General features: G+C 39.0%; 1 pseudogene; it reads right to left on the reverse strand.

The window, feature by feature from the left end:
• Window positions 1-22,916: 22,916 nt before the first annotated feature.
• LOC129067193 (60S ribosomal protein L28-like) lies at window positions 22,917-25,392 on the reverse strand (annotated as a pseudogene).
• Window positions 25,393-26,101: the final 709 nt, after the last annotated feature.

Here is a 26,101-nt window from a genome sequence, read left to right on the forward strand (position 1 = left end):
TTTAAAAGAATAAAATACATGGAATAAAATGTCCATGCAATCTTGTGTCTACATGTTGGCAGTATTTGTTTTTTTTGGTAGTTTCTCTGGCCATTTTCTCCTGTAGTCATCTTCAATAAGTGAGTCATACCCACTATAATAGGCATAATATCACGAGAAAATCATTGATAGATTCTTCTTATCAGGCTGATCCACTGACATAAAAAAAATTGATATGTGTTATGATGACCATATTTGTAGACTCACACATATAAGAACTAGGCAGCTCTTTCCCCCCAATATTTCCCTGCTTTTAAAATTATATATTTTTTCTATTTGAAGAAGACTTGTCTTTGTCCACTGTTTTCCATTGCTGTTATATCGACTTCTGGGTTTACTTATGTCCTGGCTAAACTTTCATTCTGGTTGCTTTCCTTTTCCCTCCTCCAACTAGAATGTACTCTGACAGTTTTAACAAAAATATTGTTGAAACAATGTCAACTTTTCAAAAACCATTTTCAATATAATTTAATTGACTTCAGAAATTTACAGAAAAAGAGATTTCAGGAGAAATTGTTAACATAGATAGAGAATCATAAATAAAGGAAGAGAGCAAAGGAAATCAGACATTAAGCCTAATATACCAGGGAGCTGAATCGGGCATTAAGCCTGGTTGCATTCACAGCCTCCCCAGGGGGCTATGGCGTCCTCCACCCTTAGGATCTAATCCCCAAGCGGCAGAAAGGATGGATACTGGTCAAGGACCAGCTACTGGTCATTAGCTGGGACTACCCAGGGAGAAATAAAAACAGCAGGGGAAATTCCTTTGCTAGACACATGCACAGTAGAAGCCACGATGGCACAGGGGGAGGTCCTTGTACTTTGAGGAATGCACAGTAGGAGCTAAGATGGTGAGCACAAGGGGGAGGACCTAGCCTGGGAAAAGGATCAGGTTGGTTAAGGGGAGGGCCCAGCACCCGCCTGCAAAGGGCTGGGAAAGAGATTGGTCAGTTTTAAAGCCCAAGGTAAAATAATCAAAGGTTAACAAAGGCCTCTGTAGGTAAAACAAGTTCGCTGGCCCATTTGTTCGTGGGTTCTCCCCCCATGGTAACTAGGCAGGCCTCGCAGCGACTGGTCCCAGGCTCAGGCTCCAACTGTGGGCTCCAACTTCAGGCCCAGCAGCCGTTCGGTCTCCAAGCACAGCTCCAAGTGTGAACCTGAATACAGCAATGCAATGTCCTCCAGAGCGCAGCCAGGAACAGAGACCAAGCTAGCTGGATGGGGACATGTGCTGAACTAGACTGAGCTTTGGCATAGACTGAACTAATTTCACATAATTTTTGGACCCTGGCCCTTCTTTTGGACATGATGAAGACAAGGCTCACCCTCCACAGTGGGATGGAGTTGAACCACCTAGCCATGGATGAGAGAGGCACTGGGCACTTGGGGACAGTCTTTGGAGTTCACTACGAGCTTCAGTAAATCTTACCACTCTATCTCATCCTCCCATGTGTAGTCCCCAAAATATTTTTTCCTGGGACACTGCAAGAACTCCATTTCCAATGGCAACAAAATGAAACTGGATTTTGCCCATCATTTCTAAACTGTAGGTTTTGAATCAGTTCAGCTCACATCTGAGTCTTTGACTTTTCTCTTAGGTTGTTAGCTCAGGTTATGGCATATTAGCAGACTGTTTTATTACTTTTTTACTAAAATAGCATTTAAAAAATTTCATTTAAAAGAACAGGATAATAAGGTCTTAAATCAGGGTTTATGCAGAATTCAGATACAAGGTATTAAATCATTTTAGCACCAAGAATTTTAATATAGTGGTACTCTCATCTGACTTTACCAATTCAAAAAAGAAAGTTAATTTTGAAAAAAAGAGCCATTTGACACATCTGTGGTCAATTAAATAATGATTAATTAAGGTCCAATGGGGGAAAAAAACACATAAATAAAATTTGTAGTTAAGTCATGACGGCACTAGTTATTTTTATCAGACTAAGTTTTCATACTTTGACCATCCTCATTAGTAGAATACTCTCATTAGCCTGGAATGCTATTACACTATCCTCCGAGGTATCTTGGGTGGGCGTCCAGCAGATGATGTAACTTCTCAGTTAAAGAGTTGCAGTGCTCCTGGATGTATATGTTGACATTGTTTTAGAAGGTTCTTTTTCAACTTTTTAAAAAACATGAACGAGATTCCTGGGACATGCCATGGCACCTACTCCTCTTTAAACCTTAATGTGTTTGAAAAATTAACTAGGCCATGAATTTTGGAGTTATAGACTAAAGTTTTATTGGAAATATTTTTCTCTGTAATTTAAACTTTTTCTATGGTACTGAGGATAATTTTAGCAATTAAAGAATTTGTGTTTGAGCATGACTTTTTTAACACACTAAAACAGTGATGGATTAATACTATTATCCATTTCAGACTGAGTTTATACTATCAAATCTAAATTATCTGATCATTAGGAAGTTTGTATTTAGACCCTAATTGTATAGAAACTTGGCTTATTTTTTTCTCTTCATTTTTACAGAGTGAAAAAGTACTAGAGTCCTTATTAAAAGAAATGTATGTATATATTTGTCTGTTTTCTTAGCAGTGATTTAATAAGTACCTACCATGTTGCTGCATTTCAGGCATTGTAGTTGGTGTTGGTAGTACAAATATAAAGAAGAGTTCAGTCTGACCTAGGTGACCTTCACACTCAAGAGGAGGGGGAGACGTACCTATAACTCTATGGTAACAACCTTTGTTAACATCTCTAGGAGAGGTGAGAATAAAGTTCAATAAGAGTGCCCTGGGAAGTGGGGAGGAGGGTAGCAGAGATTTACAAAGGGAATAAAACAGGTGTGAGGCTTTAAAGTCTGAACAAAAGTATCAAAAAAATATTCAGGCTAGAGAGGACACTCTGATAAAGGGTAGAGAAATATGAAACTATAAGAGACTTGCAAATGGTTCAAGATACTGAAAGCATAGGAAGAGTGGGCGATTTGACCTCAGATTCATGAAAAATAGATCAGGGCGTATTCTAAATAATGCGGAGTGTCAGGCTGAAGAATCCAGACTTAATTCCATAGGAAATGGGACCACAAAAGCCTTTAAGACAATTCGTTCTTTATTTTGAAAGAACAGTTTGAAAAACTACTTCTGGATTTAAAGGACCACTAATCCCACAAATTAGGATTTGTGATTAAACAAATGTGGGGCATGCTGCATTCTCCATTCTTGGAGATTTACTGTTCATATTAACAGATTAGAGTCTCAGAAAAACTACATTAAATAAGCCTGTGAATGGTATTTAGCCTATTGATTCCTAAATGAATATAATCATGGAACTCTCTTTTCTGCCCCTTTTCATCTCTCTTCTGCAGCACACTTTAGGAAAATTTTATTTTTTAAAAAACAAAACCTCTTAAGTGGAGTGTGGGTAAGATGGGAAGAGATTTGAGGGTCAATATGGAGAGGTACAGATGAGATATACTTGCACTAATAACAAGTAACGTCTATTTTAAAATTATGTTTATTTTTTAATTATGGTTGATGCTCCTGTTTCAAACTTTTATGCAGTTTTTTAAAAATCCTCACCCAAAGACATGCTCATTGATGGTGAGAAAGGGGAAGGGAGGGAGAGAGAGAGGAAGAGAAATATTGATGTGGGAGAGAAACATCGATCAATTGTCTCTTGCACCTGCCCGGACCAGGGACAGAACTCGCAACCCAGTCGTGTGCCCAGATGTGGAATCTAGTCTGCGACCTTTTGGTTTATGGGGATGAATCTCCAACCAACTGAGCCACATCAGCCAGCCCTATGCAGACAAATTTTAATTTCTATTTAAACTGAACCAGCAAATTTAACTTTTGTGAAGCTTTTCTTTAGCATCCCCTTTATAAAGACCATCTTGAGAGATTCTTTAAATGGTACATACTGATTTTCTTCACTAATGTGCACTTTAAAGGAACTATGCAATCTCTGTTTTAAAATCCTGGCAAAATACAGCTATGTTAGTTATAGTTATGACTGTCAGCTTTTTAAGCAGCCATAGCTGTGAATAAAATCAGTGAATGAAGTCCGTTTGCTGTCTGTGGCTGGAAATGCTAGTTTTTGAAAGCTGGAATTACTTGGGAGTGGCCATTCAAATGTGTCATGGAGAAGATAATAACCTCACTGTTTCCCCTTAAAATCTGGTCCACCCAAAATGCCAAAACACAATATGTTCACATGAAGTCTGATTTCGTAACAGTTTCTAAAATTGGAAAAATAATGTCATATTGTAAAATTTACACAAACCTTCTTATTCTCAATTACATGCAACATTTGTAGTAAATATTAAAAACTATGTCACTCGTGAATTTTAAAATAACATAGTTTACTTAGATATCTTTTCTTTTAGCTTAGAGAAATATCATTTTCTCTTGTTTCTTGAAACTCTCAATTTGCAGGTGACTGTAATATCAAGTTCAATTTCCTCTCCAAAACACAGAATATACTTTCTTGTGGAAGACTAACACTAAAAATAGAAAAGCTCTTTTGGCTTATAACTACTGAAAATTATAACATTTAAAGAGAGAAGAGTGAGTTAAATTGCTCTGTTACCTACAATCTTACCTTGTGTCTATAAATATATTTAACCTATAAAGATCTGTTTTTACATTCCTTTAAGTGAATGAAAAAAGAAAGTGCTTTTTTCTCCCTAACACTGTGCATCATTTGGCATTAAATACTTCTTCTTTACAAGAAAGGTATTTCTTATAATATAGTTACAATGTATCACCTGTTTCAGTTCCAGATTTCTCAAGGGCAGTTTGTTCATTATTCACATGCCCTTGAGTTTTTAATGTACAGTTTATTTCTAACTATGCTTTCTTTTTATATACCTTTCCATTTCTTATATTTTGATTATACAAGGTTGTGATGAGAAATGTGCCTATCATAGCTCTGGGCATAACAACTCCTAGTAAATTGTCAATACAGATATCCAAGAGTCTTAGAAATATTGTAGAAATGTAAGTTCTCTCTTTAGTGGATAGCACTTTTCAAACCCCCAGAAGAATACGCAGGAGATAATCTTCAGACTGGCAACCTGACATTGTTACATATAATATAATTATTCAAATACTTAGCACAAGAAGCAGCCTGGTGAAGAGCAAATCCTTTTTTTTGGTGGGGTTCTCCTTATGCAGAGGGCAGAGATCCTCTAAAATGAATCAGTACTAGAGAAATTTTAAATTGTTCCTTGAAGCCATTTAAAAATAGCTGTAGATGAATGTCAAATTGGGATGTGAGGAATAAGAAGTTGGTTGGCTAAAACTTGATGCTGGAAGTAAAAACTATACAGTTGACTCAGAATTTCAATCAAATGCCACATTAGGCAAAAGCCCTACCTCCTACCTATTTAATGCCTACACGGGAGGAGAAATTTGGACTCAGCAAAAAAGAGCTCAACAAGATTTAAAGAGCCATAGATTTAAATATGGTATGAATCACTTGTTCTGAGTAATTCCAACAAAGCTGTGAACGTGTCTCGATGCACACAGCTGAAGTCCTCATGGGGCAGCTCTGCTTCATACAAACTGACTCAGAGAAGTACATGGAACAGTGCTGGGATAAATTCTAACTCATTTGTTTTATGTACACTGGGGACTATTATTATATTAGTAAGGAAATTAACAGCCATAATAAAACAAAGGAATAAATGGTCAGTATGCCAACAACTTAAGCAGCTCCTTATTTCTTAATATTGCAAACAGAACCAAAGTGATATTTTATGAACACATTCTTCACAAATTTTATTGAATTATGTTTTGATATAAAACAATCTTTGATGCTTATTAAAACTTAATTTAAGCCATTTTAGAAGCTTGCATTTTAATTAAAAAACATTCTCTTCAATAATTTGGGGCAGAATTATTTTTACAAATCTTTACAGAGTTCTTGTGTAAGTGTATGAATGTGCATGTACGTGCAATTTTTCAAAAACATGGCAGCTTAATATCTGAGATTTCCTGGCTTTTACTTTGATTTTTCCTTTCTCTAATATTCTGTTTAATTTTGATTTGCAGGTCCCTGTCCTGCAACAGAGCCCGGCTGCTCAGTTTTGGGAGCTCGTGGAGACGGCCTGCTTTAGCCCCTTCAGACCTCACTGTGAATCTCCTGCACTCACTTGTTTTTGGATCGGGCAACCCTCCCAGGGTTAGCTGCTGCTCTCAAATGGGCAGAGAACATTTTCCAGTGAATACCTATTGGCTATTTCAGCTATTTTTCTTTCTCCCTCACAAATGCCAATAGCATGCAAGTCTTGTGGCTATTGGCTTTTTGTCCCCCACTCTCTTATTCTGAAGTTTGTGGGAATATCTAGTCACATAGTTTTATATCAAATGTCTGTGGGTTTGAGGTTCTGCTATATAATTGCTCTTCTGTGAGATGGGATCCAGCAACATTAAAAAAAAATATGATTCATTAACCCTCACCATCAACTTCCAAGACTCCTTTATGCTTAATTTAACTTTTAAGAAATTCAGTTTACATTATGGTGTTTTTCCATATAACTAAGATATATCTCCTTATATCATTTAATTATTAAATAATAACACCGCTTATCCTGGATACCTTTCTGAATTGAAGTTATTTGATTTTTTCAAGTCATTCTGTTAAGAATAGTTGACAAGTTTAAATATTAAATCCAAAATATGCTTAAAAACTGGGTTTGAGTTCTTAAATGACTCATATATTGCCTTACTGATGTTTCCTTTCTTTCTCCCTTCCCTTATTTTTTAAACAATACATTTTCTTTTTGTATATGCAAATTGTTTGAAAAACCAGTTTTATAACAGCTACTTATAAACGCCAGTCTCTACTTCTCTCCCTCTTCTTCATTCTAGAAAAAAAAATTTTTAGCTTTTTTTAGCTGATTCTTTATCTATTGATTTCCACGTCTCGAAATTAAATTCTAATACTGCTTTTTCTTGATTATTTCAGTTTTAGGCATTATTCCCGACTTTTTAGCATATAAGGTAAAGATATAGCTTTAAAAAAAAGATTTTTAAAACTTATTTTTAGAGAGAGGGGATGGGAGGGAGAAAGTGAGGGAGAGAGACATCAGTGTGTGGTTGCCTCTTGCATGCCCCTGACTGGGGACCTGGCCCACAATCCAGAGATGTGCCCTGACTCGGAATGGAAGCAGTGATTCTTTGTTTTGCAGACTGGCACTCAATCCACTGAGCCACACCAGCAGGGCCAATATGTAGCTTTTATAGCACCCAGTGAACTTCCTTACTCAGTTCTCATATTGCACTCTTCCTGCTCTCTCATCTTCCCTATTGAATTGCATGGTACTTTTGCTTCACTAAAAATTTATTTTGTTAGATCACTGTCTACAGTAATTACAATTTAATGCCATTCACAACCCCCTCCCAGGAGTTAATAATTGTATTATTGTTTGTATATTTACTTGGTATTCTATGTCTTTATCAATAATTGAAGCCAAGATTCCCTGTCCGTTGCCTAATGTGTTCAGATTCATCAGACAAGTCATACTGTCATTCTGAAGACCTCCTATCTCCTTACTCAATTTACGGGCCAACCCAAACTGTTAACCATGACTTTTCCATATGAATGGCTGGTCTTGGCTCATGCTTCACAATTCCCTGAATCCTATCAAACAAGGAACAGCTGACCCCAGTAGGCCCCCAGCCCCCATACCATTTGCTAACTGACCCAGGCCCAGTACTAGCAGCAGCAGTCAGCCTAGATTCACAGCTTGACTTCACCTTGGAATTTTCTAGCCCAGCACAAGTAGCGGCCATCTCAGATTGCTTTATAGCTCATGCAGGGTGACCCCAGGCAGAACACAGGTCGGGGCTGACCTTGGCTGCACCACCTAGGAAACGCCAGAGCCTGCGTACCCAGTGGAGAGCTACAGACCATGTCAGAGCACCACCAGCCTGTCCCTTCACAGCTGAGCCTCCACGGAGGGCAGAGGCTCGTGGTCAGTGGACACAGCCAGTCCTTATAGCTGACAGCTTGGGTAAATCCCTCCAATTTACTTGCCAACAGCAATCAAGTCTCAACCACAAGAAGAAGGTGTACCCAGCCCATGCAAAGGGCATACCTCAAGTACCTGGCTTGCATGATAGGACAGGCTGTGCCACTGGACCTTACAGAACACCTACTACATTAGACTATGCCACCAAAACAGGTTGCCATAGCAGCTCTCCTTAATACATAGAAACAAACACAGGGAGGCTGCCAAAATAAAGAGGCAAAGAAGCATGGCCCAAATGAAATAATAGATCAAAACTCCTGAGTAAAAGCTAAACAAAATGGAGATAAACAATCTATAAGATTCAGAGTTCAAAACATTGGTTATAAAGGTGTTAAAGGAACTTCCTGAAGACCTCAGCAGCATAAAAAAGATCCAGTCAGAAATGAAGGATACCCTAATTGAAATAAAGAACAATTTACAGGGAAACAACAGTGTATTGAGGAAGCCAAGAATTAAATAATTGATTTGGAACATAAGGAAGAAAAAAAACAACCAATCAGAAAACAAAAAGGAAAAATAATTGTAAAATATTGAGGATATTATAAGCAGCCTCTGTGAAAACTTCAAGATGTCCATTTGCATCATAAGGGTGCCAGAAGGAGAAGAGAAAGAACAAGAAATTGGAAGTCTACTTGAAAAAATAACGAAAGCAAACTTTCCTAATTTGGTGAAGGAAATAGAAATGCAATCCAAGAACCACAGAGAGTCCCAAACAAGATGGATGCAAAGAGGCCTACTCCAAGACAAATCATAATTGAAATACCAAAAATTAAAGATAAAATCAGCAAGAGAAAAGAAGCTACCTCCAGAGCAGTTCCCATAAGACTGTCAGCTGATTTTTCAAAAGAAACTTTGTACTTTTGTAATTCCTTAGAAGGAATTAGCAAAAAATATTCAAAGTCATGAAAAGCAGAGACCTACAGCCAAGATTGCTCTACCCAGCAAAGATATCATTTAGTATAGGAGAGCAGATAACTTCCCAGATAAGAGAAAACTAAAGAAGTTCATCATCACCAAACCATTATTATATGAAAGGTTAAAGGGACTTATTTAAGAAAATGAAGATAAAAACTGAAAAGTAAAATGGCAATAAATGCATATCTATCAGCAGTTGAATCTAAAAAACCAACAAAGCAACAAGAAGAACAGAGACAGAATCATGGATACAGAGAGCATTTTGATGGTTGCCAGATGGGTATGGGGTGTGCGGGAATGGGTGAAGAGGTGAGGAGATTAAGAAGTACAAATAGGTAGTTTCAGAATAGCCATGGGGACATGGGGATGTAATGTACAGTATAAGAATGGAGTGCCAGAGAACTCATAAGCATGACCCATGGACATGAACAATGGTGTGGGGATTGCCTGAGGGAATGGGCACTACTGTGTGGAGGGGGGTAAAGGAAGAATAATTGGGACAACTGTAATAGCATACTCAATAAAATATAATTAATAAAAGAGGAAGAGGTAGGGCTGTGTGTGTACACACACACACACATACATACAGGGTCCAGCAGGAGTAAGGCTTCCTTGAGTGTGGGTATGTGAACGTCACAAATGAGATGGACAGCAATTTGAGCATTCCACCGTAAATGTCATGTTATGTGCTTGAGTGTTATATTGTTACGTTACAGAATTACATGCTTATGATTTTGTAATTAAAGATTTTGTAATAAAAAAGGGGCAGGACCCTGTGTGTGTGTGAACACAATTCAAAAAATTAAAAAGAATGAAATCTTGCCATTTGAGACAACATGGATGGAGTTAGAGGGTATTATTCTAAGTGAAATCAGAGCAAAACAAATACCATATGATCTTACTTATATGTGGAATAACAAAAAACCCAAAACAAATAAATAAACAAATCAAAACAGAAACAGAGAGAAAGAACTGATGGTTGCCAAAGGGGAAGGGGGTGGAGGAATGAAAATTTAAAAAAAAAATTAGAAAAGCTGAGTAATGGTAAATGCTAGCCAAAATGGAGGGATTAAAAAAAGAAAGAAACAGGCTAATGATCTATTTTTGCATAAATGAAAAAATAAAATTAAACAAAAACAAAGGGCCACAGTACAAAAAAAAAATTTGTAGTATATCAGTGGTATTAAGATTTCAAGGCAGAAAGAATTGTGGAAAAAATAACTCTAAATGTTTCTTAGAGGGGAAATAGTGAAAAAGAAGAAGAAGAAAAGAAGATGGAGAAGGAGAAAAAGAAGGACAAAAGAAAAACATTAGGAACACTGCCCCAAATGGCAGGTTTTGTTATTAACAGGTAAGTTTCATGGTACTGCATTTGTGATCCAGATTCAGCAAGAAGGGAGGAAGGACAGGAGAATAATACAGTGAGGATTTAGGACTAGTGGAAGTTTTTCCATATGACTGTGGAAAAGAGAGGTACGGAAGGAACTTCAGCTGTGGTAAATGGAGCGCAAAAGAGCATAAAGTGAAGTATTCTGCTATGAAAAATATGCCCCTTTCATAGTATCTGTGAGAGAAATGATCATCCCTAATCTTTCAATACAAATAATTTTTCCCATCATTCTTTCCCAGCCTCCACCCCCAATCATCCCCTAAGAGAAGACTAGACTTGGAATAAATCTCCTCTAGAAGTTACTAGCTGTATAGTCTTGGATATGTCACTTACGATCTCTGAGTTTAAGTGTATTAATTTGAGAAGGAAGGGGATACAAATCCTATCTTCTAGCATTGCAAGGATTAGAGGTATGTATGCAATGCTTAACTTAAAAGACAAGGGCTGTAATAATGCTATTTGTGTAAATTATATAGTAACTCACCAATGTACCCCAGTCCTCTTTGGTCAACTCACATTGCAACAAATGCTCTTGCTAGCTATTAGAGAATGCAGTATGACCATTGGGAAAGTTATATTGTTTGGTTGAGTTGTGTGCACCTAAAAACTTATGTATGGCAGGCAGCAAGGTGAGCAATCAGACTGGTCTGCGTTAATTGCAATGCAATAGTGGATGTGTTTGTTGATGCATTGAATGTATATACAGATGATAATGATAATACAGTAGCTCCATATTTCTGTGAGCATTTGATCTGTCTCCCAGTGTAAGTATATTGATTCCAATTCACTTCTAAAACAAAATTGACATTGTTGTTATTTTTGTTGCCATGTTGAAGAAGTTCAAATTGAAGGACACCTGTGTTAGTTACAATTTCACTATAAGGACAGAGCAGAAATCAACCAACCACACTGTAAACTGTGTAACTATTTCTAAATGCTAATCTCCAGTCCTTGAAACTGTGTGCAGATGGACATGACCTTGAAAACTTGAGCACCACACAGCCCAAGGATATTGGGTTTTGTGTCTCTTGAGAAGTTCTTACAAAATGTTCTACTACATTTCATATTTCTGTGTTAAAATCCCAACACAGTTGCTAGTTAATTAGTAAAACTCATGCTTTGTAATGGCAAATATTATGCACAAAAGAAGCTTTGTGGGACATCTTTGTTAAATGATTTGTTCTGTTCTAGACGTCATGAGATGAGTCAGTATATTTTATCACAACTACTGAGAAACAATATTAGACAAAATATATATCTTCTAACTTTTAGAGTGGATATTCTGATAAATACATTAATTGGTACTGATTCCCATAGCCAGATTTTAATATTTGTGCAGTGGGTGAAAATGGTAATCATGGCAGAATTCTTGTTTGGTGAATCACTGTATCTCATTATGTGTTCAGTCCTGTCAGTTTCATGTGGTGTGGATTTATTTGTACTGTGGTGGTAGCTTTATTTGCTTCCATTCTAGGGAAAAAAAATATCAGGATTTGATGACTATATGACAAAGAAATATCTCATATCAATGGTCACTATTGCTGCAACATCAAGCACTTGCCACTGTGAAATTTCCTATGAAACAGAAGGGTGTTTTTTGCAGTAAACTTCATCAGAAACCATGTTTTTGTAAACCAATGTTAATTTTAGATTCTAACAAAGAATAAAAAAGTATTTAATTAAGCTAAAGGAGCTGAAGCCTAGGAGACATATTCAGGTAGTAATTTAAATTGTGTCCCTCCTTTTACAGTGAAAATTTCTGCCCTTGTTTCCAATTAGGTCCGTTTTATGTAAGTAAGCTATCCAAATTCATACACTTCTGATTTGTCCAAATTGAGCAGTCCTGACAAGCCACACTATGTGTCCTGGTTGATTGTTATGGAGCAGTTCAGGTAGGACAGGGCAAGTCTAAGTCTATATATCAAGAACTCCCTCATAATAGTTGACTCGGCCAAATCAATGGGAAGCTGAGAGGCCACTGGATGTGCCTCCCAGTGTACACAGCACATGAAAAGCTCCCATCAGCAAATGGCCATTTATAAAATCCCAGGCCCTAGGTCAACCATGGGGAGTCCATCTCAGGAGATAAAGTCCATCTTGGGATTCACATCAAATGACTCTTTCTCAGGGCTCACACTTTAAACTATTGCTTCTTCCTTGCTTTTAGTGAAAAGTAATACTGAGCATATTTTACCTGTTTCTTTAAGATTAGTCAAATATTCATTCATTCATTCAAGAAACATTGCTGAGTGCTATGACATGCTAGGCAAGAGGATGCAACAACAAAACAGAGACAACCTGGCCCTCATGAAACTACATTCCAGCAAAAAATACTAACAATAAGTAATATAAAATAAATTAGATAAAACTAGCTACAAAAGGAAATGTAGGAAGCAATATATATAATATTGGGCAAGGAGGTTTGTAATTTTCAATAAAGTGGCAAGTGACGCTTTGAATAAGAAAATGACTTTTGAGTAAAGAGGTGGAGTGAAGGAGCTAGCATATGTCCGGAAAAGGAATTCTTAGAAGAGGTCACAGCAAAGGCTCGAAGATGAGAATGTTGTTGACACTTCTGAGGAAAAGGAAGAAGGCTGTGTGGCTTTAGGGTAAGGGCAGGGGGGCAGAGTAATAAGAGATGAGGTCAAAGAGATAAGAAAGGACAGATCATGGAAGGCCCTCAGGCCATAGAAGGAATTTTAGCTTTTTTTATACATAAGAAAATACTAAATGTTTCCTTTTCTTTTTGATCTTTTCTCTGACAGCACAATTATTCATGTAGCTGTAAGGAGAATTTGGCTTATTTTAGTAGAAATGCAAGGGGGGGAAAAAGTTGTTTTTCTTTTGGAAAGGGGAGGATCTTTAAGCTAGCCATAAAGCAGGAACGTAAAGAGAAAAAAAAAAAACTAGTACTCATTTTTTTTTCAATTTCAAAGAGGCTCTTGAGTATCGAAAGGAAAGCCCTGAGGGCAGTAAAACACTGTATATGCTATTAATAGGACTAGAAAGAGAATAGAGAAAGAGATTGAAAACCTCTGTTCCTTCCCCAACTCAGGAGAGGAGTGACTGGCTGATTTAAGAAGAAAGAGAGGGTGATTGGACGTGACCTTTGAAGTGTGTTTGTCGGGGTGTGTGTGTCTGTGGTGGGCTAGGAGGGAGTGGAGGCATGCGCTCACGGAGAAATGGGAGTTTGCAGCGGGAGCAGTGAGCCCATCTTTGATGGCCGCTGCCGGAGAATACGAGCAAGCCAGTGTCTGGAACTTATATCCCTTGGGGGATATTATACAACACACCTTATATCCCTTGGGGGAATATCTGGCACAAGGGCACTCAGCTCTGAGACTTCACTGAGCAATACTCTTCTCCCCATTGTCATGAGTATATCTTTGCAAGGACCTGTGCGATACCTCCTGTTCATGCCCTGGACACTCTTAATCCTGCAAACAAAGAGGTGGGGTTGATTTGGGCCTTTGGCTGCCTGGAGAAAGGGGGCCCAGGCCTGATGTTCAGGAGAGTCAGGGTAGTAAGGCAAGCAGCCTGCTTAGATGGAGCATTTGACTTACTAATGACCAGATATTTATTATCCTTTTAAAATACTTATGAATACAAAAATATTAATATTTTCCTTTTTGTACTGATCTCTCCTTTGATAAGCAGAATCATCTATATAGCCTCAAAAAGAATTAGAGTTGTAACAGCAGAAATGTAAGAAGAAGGAAACAAATTTTTTTTTTGATGCTAGAGAAGTGTTTCGAACTAGTATTTTACTGGAGAGGACCGGGCCAGAGCAAGGTCTGCTTTGGGCCAGCCTGTAGTGCGTGGGTTCTTGACTTTGTGCAGGAAAAATTTTAGAGCCCAAGTCCAGATGATTTTGAGAGTGCTTTTCTTAAAGTTGGGGACAGTGACACAAGGAAGGGCCTAGAATAGAAGTATCAAGAGAGAGGCCTGGCGCGGCCGCTTTGGCTCTCTAGAAATGTTCTGGGAAAGAAGTGAGAAAAGGCTGGCTGCTGTCAGCTCGCTGGAGTGTCAGGGCGAAGGGGGCCTTGGAGACAGTTTCAGGGGGTTAGCCCTGGATGAGCTGGGGCTGCCCATTTCTCTCCTGGTGGCAGTTCTCCTGTGGTCCCTGAGAATTTAGGAGATGCATGCCTGTGGGGGAAGGAGTGGGAGAAGGGAATGGTTGGGTTTGCTCCCAAGAGGGAGAGCGAGCCCTGGGACAATTGTGGGAGCCGAGGGTTTTTAAAGGTTGGGAATTTAGGGGAGATGTTAGGGGGGAATCTCATCAGCTTTTGTAGGTGTGCACTTTCAGGGATGTGGTCTCCACTGATTGGTCAGCACCAGGGAAGGGGTCATTCATCATGGCAGCTGGTCCTGGTGTTGCCTGGCTGGTTTTGCTGTTTATCTGGGCCTGGAGCTAAAATACAACTGAGGCCTAGATGCTGTCTCTAGGGGGGAAAGGTCAGGGGGCCTAACCTGCATGGCAAGCTATATGTCAAGGAAGGGAAGACCACCCTGGGGACGAGATCCTCTGCAAGTTTTGCTCCTTGTGAGGCACCTGTCACCTTCTTTCCCAGTGACCTGTATCTGGTTGTAAATTGCTCGGCCAGTTTGCTCAGCTCTCTGTCTCAGTTTCCCCATTCTACTTGCCAAGGAATTTTCCCAGTTTCTTACTATCCTGTCTCAGTCATAAAGAAGGAATGAAAAGAGAAAGAAATATCACTTTTGTTGGGTAACAATCTTAGTAGATAAATTAGTGACTTAAAATATAGGTAACTTATGCTTTGGCAGGCATATTTGGACAGGACATTTATTTAAATACATAGGTAGAACAAATGTGGTAACTTCCAGAGACTTTATTAGGAAAATTCCATTTCAGATACTGACTCCCTGGTAAAGGAGTTTTTATCAACTTTCATTTTGTGCAGAAACAGCTGATTTATAAAATCATTTATTTATTAAATACATAGTACTTACTATGTGCTAGAACTGCAACAGGGAACAAGGAAAAGTCTCTGCCCTCACAAAGCTTACACTTCACTAAATTAGTAACGTTGAAATAGATGTCTAGGCCCAAGATGGAGCAGCTTCTGCCCAAGGTGCCATGTCAGTAAAAAGAAACTTAGAACTTTTGTGCCCCTATAAATGCTCTCCTTTACCAGATACCCGGCATAAGCAGTCTGCCAGCCCCTGGGTGCCAAGCCAGCTCTGGGCTCAGTAGTTATGTTCTGTTCCTTCTCGCCCCGAAACATGGTTGACTATGAGCCTCCAGACAATCAGATACTTTCTCTTTTCCTCTTTCTTGTTCTTTATTCTTTATTCTATGAAAGTTTCCATTTTGCTGTTCTCCAAAAGGAGACAGTTCACTTCATGAAATGCTAAAGTTTGTTGGCATCATCTACATTGTCTTCTTAATATTTCACTGTTACTTAATTATTTTGTTTTGTGGTTTGCATAATATATTCAATTTTTGTCCTTTCATTAAATATATTTTCAAAAATTTTTTGAAAAATTGTCTTCTAAATTATTTTTTAACACTGGGTAAATACCAAAATAAAATAATTTTAGATTAATTCATGCTCTGTACATTTTTAATTAAATAATAAACCTAAATTATCAAAACTATAATATGCAGACGAAAGGTAGTCTAATGAATTTATAAATTCACAAACTAACCCAGAGGTTTGCAAATTATAGTTTATGGGCAAATCTGTCTGTCTACCTATTTTGGTAAATAAAGTTTTGTTGGAACACAACCATGCTCAATTGTTTATGTATTGTCAGCTGCTGTTTTTAAGCTACAACAGTGGAGTTGAATAGTTACAAAATATCTCTTGGCCCCAAATTATTTACTTTCTGGGTCTTTACAGAAACTTTTTGCTAATCCCTGGGTTAAACCAAATATAATTTGAGGCAACGAAGTTGGAAGATTGTTTGATTATACTAGCAGCACCTTTTCCAAGGTTGTTTAAGACAGTGTAGGAGATAAAATAATATTTATGTGTTAGATAGCTTTTTCATCACTTTTATAATCAAGGCATCAAAAGCTCAAAAAGCATATAAATGTATATAATGACATGTGGATGTAAAGCTTTGAGTTTTTCAACATTATTAGTCATTGTACCAATAACATTAAAAAGTGCATAATTTTTCTTATTCTTAAATTGTATATCATTTCTTTCTCTTTCATTGGATAATTATGATAAATATTAGTTGAAGCAACTTTTGAAAACGTATTTGGAAAGCAATAGCAGAGCAGGCAGTGTTTATGAAGCAGAATTCTTGAGTCCAGGTGTTACTGTTGCTTACCTAATCCTTTAGCAGAGTCCTGCTGGTTGTCTGATGCTCACGTGGCTCCACTTCAGTACATTCTCTGGTAGGTTCTATGATTGCTTCCTGCTGAATGCTATGCTTGAATCCACTGTTTATACTGCTCTTCCTCATCTATCCCAAAAATGTGTTCCTTTTTCCCCTCACAGTTTGACATTAAAATGTACCTATATCTATAGCAAACTACGTTTGAAGAAAAGTAAAAAAGGCTACTAATGCTTCTATTAGGGGGCTAAAGACAGATATTAATAGTTTTACTCCTGCCTTCTCAATTCTTCTGGCTGGGTTAGTAATCAAATTAACAAAGACAGATTAATAAGAGAAAATAAAAAATTTTAATAAATGTGCATGGCGAATTCACATAGACATGACAATTCCAAAAACAGTCAGGCAACATTGGGTATATGTAACATTTTAGGACAAAGGAGAAAGGAGAAAGGGATGGAGCATTAGGTTTAGAAGCAAGAACGGGCGCTTTACAAGTGGTTGAGGAAGAGTGAGGCAGACATGGCAGGGTAATCCTCACTTGGCGCCTCAGAAACTATGGGACGCAGGGAAGATCTAGCTAACAGGACCTCGCAGAACCTCCTCTTATTTATCATTATTAATTCAAATTAGACTAAAATAAACATCTTAAAATCTCCTTCTTAAAGCAGATTTTCCTGTCTGATTCTCTTGCCCGGGAAAGGGCTGGATGGTCATAGGTATTTTCTGAGTCTTATCTCCCAATAAGCAGCTTAAATTCAATATCCCCCAAAAAGGCAGCTTTAGGGCAGCAAAAATTTGGTTCCCTTCACTGCATTCTTCTGCCCTTTCACTCAGTTTTTATTCACATATGAAATTTCCTTTGAAATTTCTTAAACTTCTGACCTCTCTTTCACTCTGGTTCTATTGTCATTCTTCTTTGTTCCCCTTTTTTTCATTTCCTTATGATATATTTGCTCGTGATCACAGCGTGTCCTCTCAATTCCCATGTAGTAGTTACAGCACCCATCATTTTGGTGATACCACACAAATGCTGAGTGTATGATTAGGGAATAGAGGGTGGGGAAGGAGATCTTCTAAGATTACAAAGCCTTATTTTATAATCTGCCTGACTCTGCAACCCTTCAATCCACACAGTTAAAGCCATTTAATTCCTATCTGTGAATTCAACTCAACCTCTTAGAGCAATTTCCCATAAGTAGTAGGAATTTAGAAAAACTTGGCCAATAAGTCAAATCAAGTTCACCCAGCTTTTTGTTCTCTTTGTACAACAAATTAAATAAATAATCATTCTTGTGACCAAACTAGTTCTAAGAACTGAGTCCCCCTCTTGAACTCTGCATGTGCTCAGAAAATTGGTCGGGGTGTCTAAATTGGTCATTCACGTTTTGTCCATTCCCTCGGTTTGATTGCTGTACTATCTTCTTGACCCCTGTGACCTGATCTTGCCTTGGTTGCCAGTGGAAATAGGGTTCTTCTGCAGAGTAACTTGAAAGGCATTTCAGGGAGCCATGCAGAGGTGATGAGGTGTAGCGGCAAGATTTCCTGCAGCAAAAATAAAAGACTATCCCCAGATGCTTGGTGTCTCATCTGCAACCTGATGGTTCAGCCCCATGGCACAGTGGAAGAAGTCCTGGGCCTGGTGAGAATGAATGCCCGCCAGAAGGGTCAGAATGCAGAACTGTACCACCATCACCCTGGGCTCTGGTAGTCCAGCACAGTGTCTGCTCCCAGCTGCACTCCCGCCAGCACTGAGCTGCCACGCTTGGAGCTGAGTGACGGCTATGGAGACAGAGTGCACTAAAGAGCCAAGGAACAAACCTTCGTTAAACTTTGATTATATTATCTCAGGCTTGGGGAAGAGCAGGCTTTCTTTTACACTAACCAATCTCTTTTCTGGCTCTTTCCAAGCTTGTGCTGTGCCTTTCTCCTAACCAATCCCTGTTCTAGATATTTTGGGGTTGTGTCCCTTATCCAATCTGACTGTTTTCCCAGGCTAGACACCTCCCCTTTATGGTTGCCATCTTAGCTTCTACTGTGTGTGCCTCAGAGAAGAAGGACCTCCCCTGCACCGCCTGGGCATGTGCCAGGCAGAGCAATTTACCCTTTCTTGTTTATTCCCCCACCCTCCTTGCATAGATAGGGGTGAAGCTGTCCCCTGGGGAGATTGGAAAGCCAGTCCTACGAGGCTGGGAAAGGGGTGGATGTTAATCCCCTTGGTGGGAATTTGGCTATCCCGTGGCATGTCTGAAGCTGTAATTTACAGATTCAAGCCTGATAAGTGTAACTTCCAGACTACATCAGTCCCAACCTGTTTAGCTCCCTTCTCTTGTTAACTCCAAGCTGCCTACATTCACTACACCTTCAGGAAGAAGCAACTTGATTAAATTGAGGAGAGTCTTTAAAAGCAACAAAAATGTATTTACCTTGTTGAAATAAATGAATTACTCATGAGGATGGCTTTGGAACTGGTCTTGTTGAAATAAGCCAGACATTATCTCTTCGCATCGAGGTTTTAGGTTGGAGAAAGTAATGAATCCACATTCTTCGTATTTCTTTCTGAACTTCTGAGGTTTGCTAAAGAAAAGTAAACCAAAACAAAGCAAAAAAACAAAAACAAAAACAAAAAAGCAGGATAACTAATACTCATTTAGTAATCGTTAACCACTTCTACTGGGCCAGTGACACTCACGGGCAATTTTCTGTATTTCCTGAGCAAGTTTGTCTTTCTGCTCTCCATTTACAGTTAGTTCAAGTCTAATTAATCCCCCTTAAACATTTGACTGCAGCTCTTTTTTTCTCCACGTTTCACCTCATTTTCTGCAGAAAACCCCGATATAGAAAATAGAAACTTGGTGGTCCAGCACCCCCTCTATAGCCTCTGTACTCCTCCCACTTTTGATCTCTGTTTCCTCTAGTTTTAACGGTAAGGTCTGCCTCTTCCTCTCCGAGGGACTCCCAGTCCCTGCCCTGGACCTGAGAATTATCCTACCTTCCTTTCTGTCGGTAACCTCTCCCCTTTTCCTCACTCTTTCTCAGTCACTGGATTCAGGTGCATAATATTTAAAAAAAACAAAAAAGGAGGGGAAGGAAAATGAACAGGAAGAAGACAAGAATACCAAACAGCCCTCCTTCCTGGATTTACTCTCTTTTTACCTACTGATCTCTGTCTTGTTTTTCACAATGCAAATGGTTGAGCAAATTACTCATAGCTTTTGTCTCTGCTTTCTGACCTCCTGCTGGTTTCTCAAAGTCCCACAATGGGCTTCTTAATCTACCGCGGCCCTGAAACTGCTTTCATCAAGACCGCAAGTGACAGTCACATCCTTAGATCAGACCTTGACTTGCTTGATTACTCAAAAGAATTTGACACCTTTGATCACTTCTTCCTACAAAATACCCCCTTTAATTGGTTTGTAAGACAATACACTCTTGTGATATTTCTCTTCTTTCTCAGGTCACTTTTTTTCCCTTTCTCTTTTTTTTAAAGAGGAATGGAGTAACTGCCTTTACTGCTACAGATCTTTTCAATTGCTTTGAAGATTGGTGTCTGGGGACACATAGGAGACTGAATACCAAAAATGAAGCCCCCACCCCCCACACCCCCTGCACCCTTGAGTTGGGGAGGAAGTTTATTGCAAGTAAGAACATTAGATTGGGGAAACCTGCCCCTCCTGGGCTGCCTGGCCAGTTAAAGGGCAGCCCCATAGTGGACAGGACTAGGCCCAGGTCCCAACTGGCCAGCTGTATATTCCAGGTCCCATGATTGGGCTACATGTTAAGATAAGCTCCACCCTCAGTCGACTGGCCAGGCCACTTTTCTTAAGTCTTCTTTATTGGTTCTACTCCTTTCTCCATTCACAGAAAGGCTGGTTCCCCTCATGGCTTTACATGTCCATTTTGCTGGCTTTCAAAGCATTGAAAATACAGCTTGTCCGTATCTGAACTTGCCAAATTCTGTTCCCAACCCCCCACAAAAATTCTACTCCTCTCCCTATGTTTCCTGTAACTTTAGACACTGACTTGCTGCTTACAAACAGCAACATAGAGTGTCTTTCTTGAATACTTCTTATCCTCAACCTCTATCATGTTAATCTTGACGGGACTTCTAACTCAGCTACTCTGGTCTTTCCCTTTACCTACTTTGTAACTTTAACCCTCCTCCTCCGAACAAGTCCTCTGTGACTTGACCCTGTGTTCAGGGAGAAGCAAATTGATAAAATTGAGAGGAACCTTTAAAAGCAACAAAACTGTCCTTATCCTATTGAAATAAATTAACCCATCTTGTAGAAACGAGCCAGACATTATCTTTTCACACTGAGGTCTTAGTTGAGAGAAAGTAATGACCTGCATTCTTCACATTTCTGTCTGAGCCTCTGAGCACTTCTTCAGAAATTTATAACAATTTTTAAATCTCTGAAGATGATGGAAGTGGCAAAAATGACAGCATTTGCTTTTTGTGCCGCTGCCACCACCTTAGCTCCTGTCACTTCCTCAATTACAGAGCTTTTAGTATGTTCCTCTTCTCATTCACTTTTCACTTTGATTTATATTTTCCAGTGCAGGAGACCTTTTTCAGTAAGGAACTGTAATTTAGCCATCTTTGTGTTTTTAGCTAGTGAACCCATTTCAAGGAGTGAAGCTCAGAAGGGAAAGAATAAACAAACAAATAAGGAATCCCCCAGTATTCAGTCACCTGCCTCCCCTAAACTCCGTCTACTGCTTGTCTTTTGGAAAACCTAAGACTGCCTTCCCACTGCATCTTCAGGCCACAAGTAAACTGAGTCTAAGTTATCTGGATGCCTGGATTGACAATTATGCAGATTATAATAAATCTCAACTCAGTTTTGCTAACAGGTACATTTCGTACTAGACATTTTGTACTAGACACAGTGATATGGGTGCCCATGACCCATATCATCGTGTATGTGAAGTCAGAGGACGCATATCTGCTTGGAATACCAGTTTTGGTTACATAGTTCTTTGAGACATAATATTTATATTAAAACAGGGACATTACGTAGTCAAATGAAAAATTTATGGTACGTTAAAAAGTAAAATAAAAGACTTTAAGATATGAAGACTGGAAGAAATTTCATGGTGGGGTGGGCTAGTCGCTGCTAAACCCTCATATTCATGGGGATGTGCCTTTGGCTCGTCCCTTGTGAAGCACTGACCTTTAAATGTTAAAGCTGAAGCATAATAGGCATGTGGTGTATAAAATGTGTGCGTGAGTGGGTGTATGGAAGAAAGGTTTGCCCATGAAGATTCTACAAAAAGAATTTTTGATGTTGACAAAACAAAAACAACATTACATTAAAGGAAAAAACAAAACAAAACTGTCCAGAGTTTAGTATACCAGACTAGCACTGAACAACCAGTTTCTTTCTCAATTCTAGGCTATCTAATATCAAGATATAATAATTTTTTTTTAGAATTGTTTTGTTTTATTTATTTATTTTTAGAGAGAGGAAAGAAGGGAGGGAGAGAAACACCAATGTGTGGTTGCCTCTCATGCGCCCCCTACTGGGGACCTGCCCTATGACCCAGACAGGTGCCTTGATTGGGAATTGAACCAGCGACACTTTGGTCCAGCACTCAATCCACTGAGTCACATCAGCCAGGGCAAGATATAATAATTTTAACAAAGAAGGATGAAGTTTCTTAAATTGTCTTTCCCAGCAGCCAGTGTGTCGTCAAATGCCTTACTGCCTTACTTATATTGCTTGTAATGGGAATATGAGAGTAATCTGTCCCACATGGAACTAGAAATCTTTCTTGGTATGTCTAGATTTACGACAGTAAGATTTAAATGTTATCGTATTAACAAACAAGTAAAACCAATAGAGCATCACAAAATTAGTATTAGTAATTTGGCTTAAGGATAATGATTTAAAAATCGCATGATGATTTAAAAGTTCCTTTAGAGAAGCTATAAGGAATGCTTCTGTGTTTTCTGTCATGGCAAATCGCAGCAAAGATTGCATGTGTTCTTTAATTTTTACCAAAGGGAACAGATGGAAACCTGAATTTTAAGGGCTTTCCTTTTAAAGGAGTCCCTACTAGGCACATAATTTAGATACATATATATTAAAAATAATCATTTTTATTCCATATAAACTTATCATGAATTTAGTTGCTCTTTCAATTCCAGGATAAAAGTCTTTCAGATCTATTCAGGTGTTTTGTGTTTTGTTTGTTTGTTTGTTTTTGTTTTTGAAGAAAATTGGCTGATACCTTTATTGTTTTGCCGGGAGGAGGATATTCAGGAGCTCTTGGTAGGGCGGGCCGCTTCCTCTTCACCAAGGGCTTCTGGCTAGGCAGGATGCCACTGGCCCTGCAGATGGCGGCTATGTGCAGGTCTGGGCGGTACTTGTTCTTGCGGATCCCGGGCCGGATGCGGATCCCCTGCCGGATGCGGCTCAGCATGGCCCGGGCATTCTTGACGGCAGTCCGCACGTCGTAGGTGGCCGGCTTTTGTTGGCCAGATTCCCACTTCATGATGACCACCACTCCTTTGCCATCGGCCGCTGGCGTCACGCCCACCGTCTTGCGGTGAATCAGTCCATTATAGTGAAAGGAGTTGCGGACCTTCTGATTACTGGGTTCGGTGCTGCACGTCTGCTTGTTCCTTTTGATCATGAAAAAGCAGCAGCTCTGGATGATCATCCATTGCAGGTGGGCAGACATGGCGGGAGCCCCTTTCGCAGCGGCAGTTGGAGACGGAAAGACAGTTTGTTTTTTTGTTTTGGTTTTGTTTTTTGTTTTTTAGAAAACAGTCTTAGGGAGCAGTAGAGTCGAGAGAGCACTATCTAAGTGATCCTGGAAAAGTACTCCTTTGAGCTATGCTTGGTTTCTGTATCTTTACCAGAATGGGGCCATGCACAAATCACCAAGCTCTTTCTCCCTTAAATAGGCAGCAAAATTAATGCAATTAACAAATGTCTGCACTTAGACTTTCTAAGCACAGGTCAGAGGAACAGGTGCCATCTATTTCTTCTAGGTCTGCTTGGCAAAGTTTACATTGTATACTGGACATAAATTTATTCAGTGAGAATGTATCAATATAAGACTAGTCCGGCCAAGCTCTACATTTTTGGGTAGTTTCTCTATTTAAAAATCTTACGGATAGAACAGAAAAGACAGAAGAATGTAAAATAAACATGGTCCTTAGATCCTAGATTCCCTCCGTGTTTAGAACGAGCCACCCCAAGATGTGCCTCAGTGGTTTGTAGATTCCTTTGTTATCAAACAAAAACAGAAGTTCGGCTGCCTGACACCACAAAAGCCAAGCTTGTGAGGCAGTGCTGGTGCAAAAGGCAAGAAGTTTATTTAGATGCTGTGACCTGGGAAAATGGTGGACTCCTTCTCAAAGACCATCTTGTCCTCCTGCTCAAACCTGAAGTTCTTAGAGGGATAGGGAGGGGAGGGCTTTATTCCTAATCCAATTATCTTTTTAGCTCTTGGCATGCTAGAGGCCTTATCCATTCTTCTTTCTAGCTTTTCTCACTCTCAGTGTAAGAACCTCTTTCTGCACCGTCTCAGCCAATGAGCCAGAGGCTCCCCTGGCTGTCCGGCTGACTGTTTTACAGTAACACTTTGAGCTAAGGGCAATTTTAGCGTCAGGATCAAGAGAAACTTCTGTCCCTCCCTTTAACTACTTCCTGTAGGTCAGGGCACACCTCTATTTACTAAACGTCTGTTCTTATCATCTTGCAAGGACCCTTTGAAGCTCACAGGTTGAATCACCTCATTCTTAGATTGGGGTGCCTTATTTACCTCCATCTCCCTTTCTATCTTTGAATCTCTGCTACATGTGGCATCTCTGACTCTCTCATGTATGCAGGGCTTCCATACATATGCATGTATTAAATTTGGTTATCTTTTTTGGCTAGCCTGTCTCATGTCTATTTGACCGGCCAGAAGAACTTTGAGGGGAGAGGAAAGTTTGTTTTTTCTCACAACTCCTTGAATGAAAAAGAGCAAAAGATTTAAGAAAATCTTTTTGCTCATTGTCTTTTTTTGTAAGGACTGGTTCTTTATTTTTAAGACACTTGCCAATTCTCAGTAACCAAACAGTTGCACGGTTGTTTTCTCTTTCTTCCAGTCAGCCCCCAAAGAGACCACAGCGAAGGAGAGTACATATTAAGCCAATGAGCTGCAGAGTGCACACCTAACACAGAAATCTCACAGAAATCTCACCAAAAGAGGACTATTGGATAGAGAAAGAAGCTTTTAACCATCAGGGCACTGCCAGCCCATAGACTACAGAGAGCTCTCACAGCCAGATGGGGTGGCCAGCAGCCCCCAAAAAGCAAAATTTCAAAACAATATAAAATTTCTGAAGAGTTTTATATATAAACTATTCAAGATTTTTCTCGCACTAACTGATACAAAACACAACGAGATGGCACTTTTAGAGACAGCAGCAGACCCAGAGAAAGATAATGAGAGGAGTTTCACATGGCTAAATCAGTGGCAAAGCATACTTTTCTTTCTTTCAAGGAAGCAGGAGAACAGCCAACTGGTCACCTTGACATGAGAAGCACATGATCCATTCTGTGAGTCATTATGTAGGGGAATGGGGATGGGGCAAGGATTTTCGGCTCATTGTTGGCTAACACAAGTTAGTGATTTACTTGAAGTAAGCTGTGTGTTCTTTTTTTGGTGTGTCTAGACAGCCAATTTTTTCCTGCAATTCAAAGAATGTGCAGCCAGTGTTGATGGCATACTAAAGGAGGGGAAACAAATACAGTTTCCAAATTATGCTCTTTAAACTCATTGAAAATAATGAGTCTAGTAATGATTTTCATATATATAGTACACTCACTTTTTCAGCAACATGTCCAGGCTGTTTTAAAGCACGCGCACACACAGACACACACACACACACACACACACACACACATGCTCGCACACGCATACACACACAAACTGACTGTGGGCTTCACTTTAAAAGCCACGGAGGATTTCATTTTACATAATATTGAAATGAATGGGTGCACAGAAAACATTTCTGTGATTGACATTGAAACCGTAATACTTCAGCACGGGCAATGGGATCAGATAGTTGATTTGAGTTTTGTGGATCGGACCAAAAATTCTTGGTAAGAAACGTCAGTGTATTATAAATAGCAAGATGAAAATAAAAAAACAGCTCAGCAGGAGCTGTACATTTGGGAGAGAAGTGAGAAAATTTTAAGTTGCATGAATACAAAAAAATGACATTAAAATTTACTATATTTAAGAAGAAAACTGTTCCTGAAAAAATGTTATTTGAAAAATATTGATGTTAGAGATAAGAATTTTTCTGCAATGATCTAACATGTATACTGTCACTTATATCAAATATTATGGAACAAGGTAACTTATATAATTTACAATGCAAAGATTTTATTTCAGATTCTGAGAAAGCAGCCTGCTAGTCATTATATTGACAAATATCTTTTT

This window comes from Pteronotus mesoamericanus, unplaced genomic scaffold (assembly GCF_021234165.1).
Source record: "Pteronotus mesoamericanus isolate MK-2021 breed Mesoamerican mustached bat unplaced genomic scaffold, CSHL_Meso_final contig_20, whole genome shotgun sequence".
In the NCBI taxonomy this organism is placed as follows: Eukaryota; Metazoa; Chordata; class Mammalia; order Chiroptera; family Mormoopidae; genus Pteronotus; species Pteronotus mesoamericanus.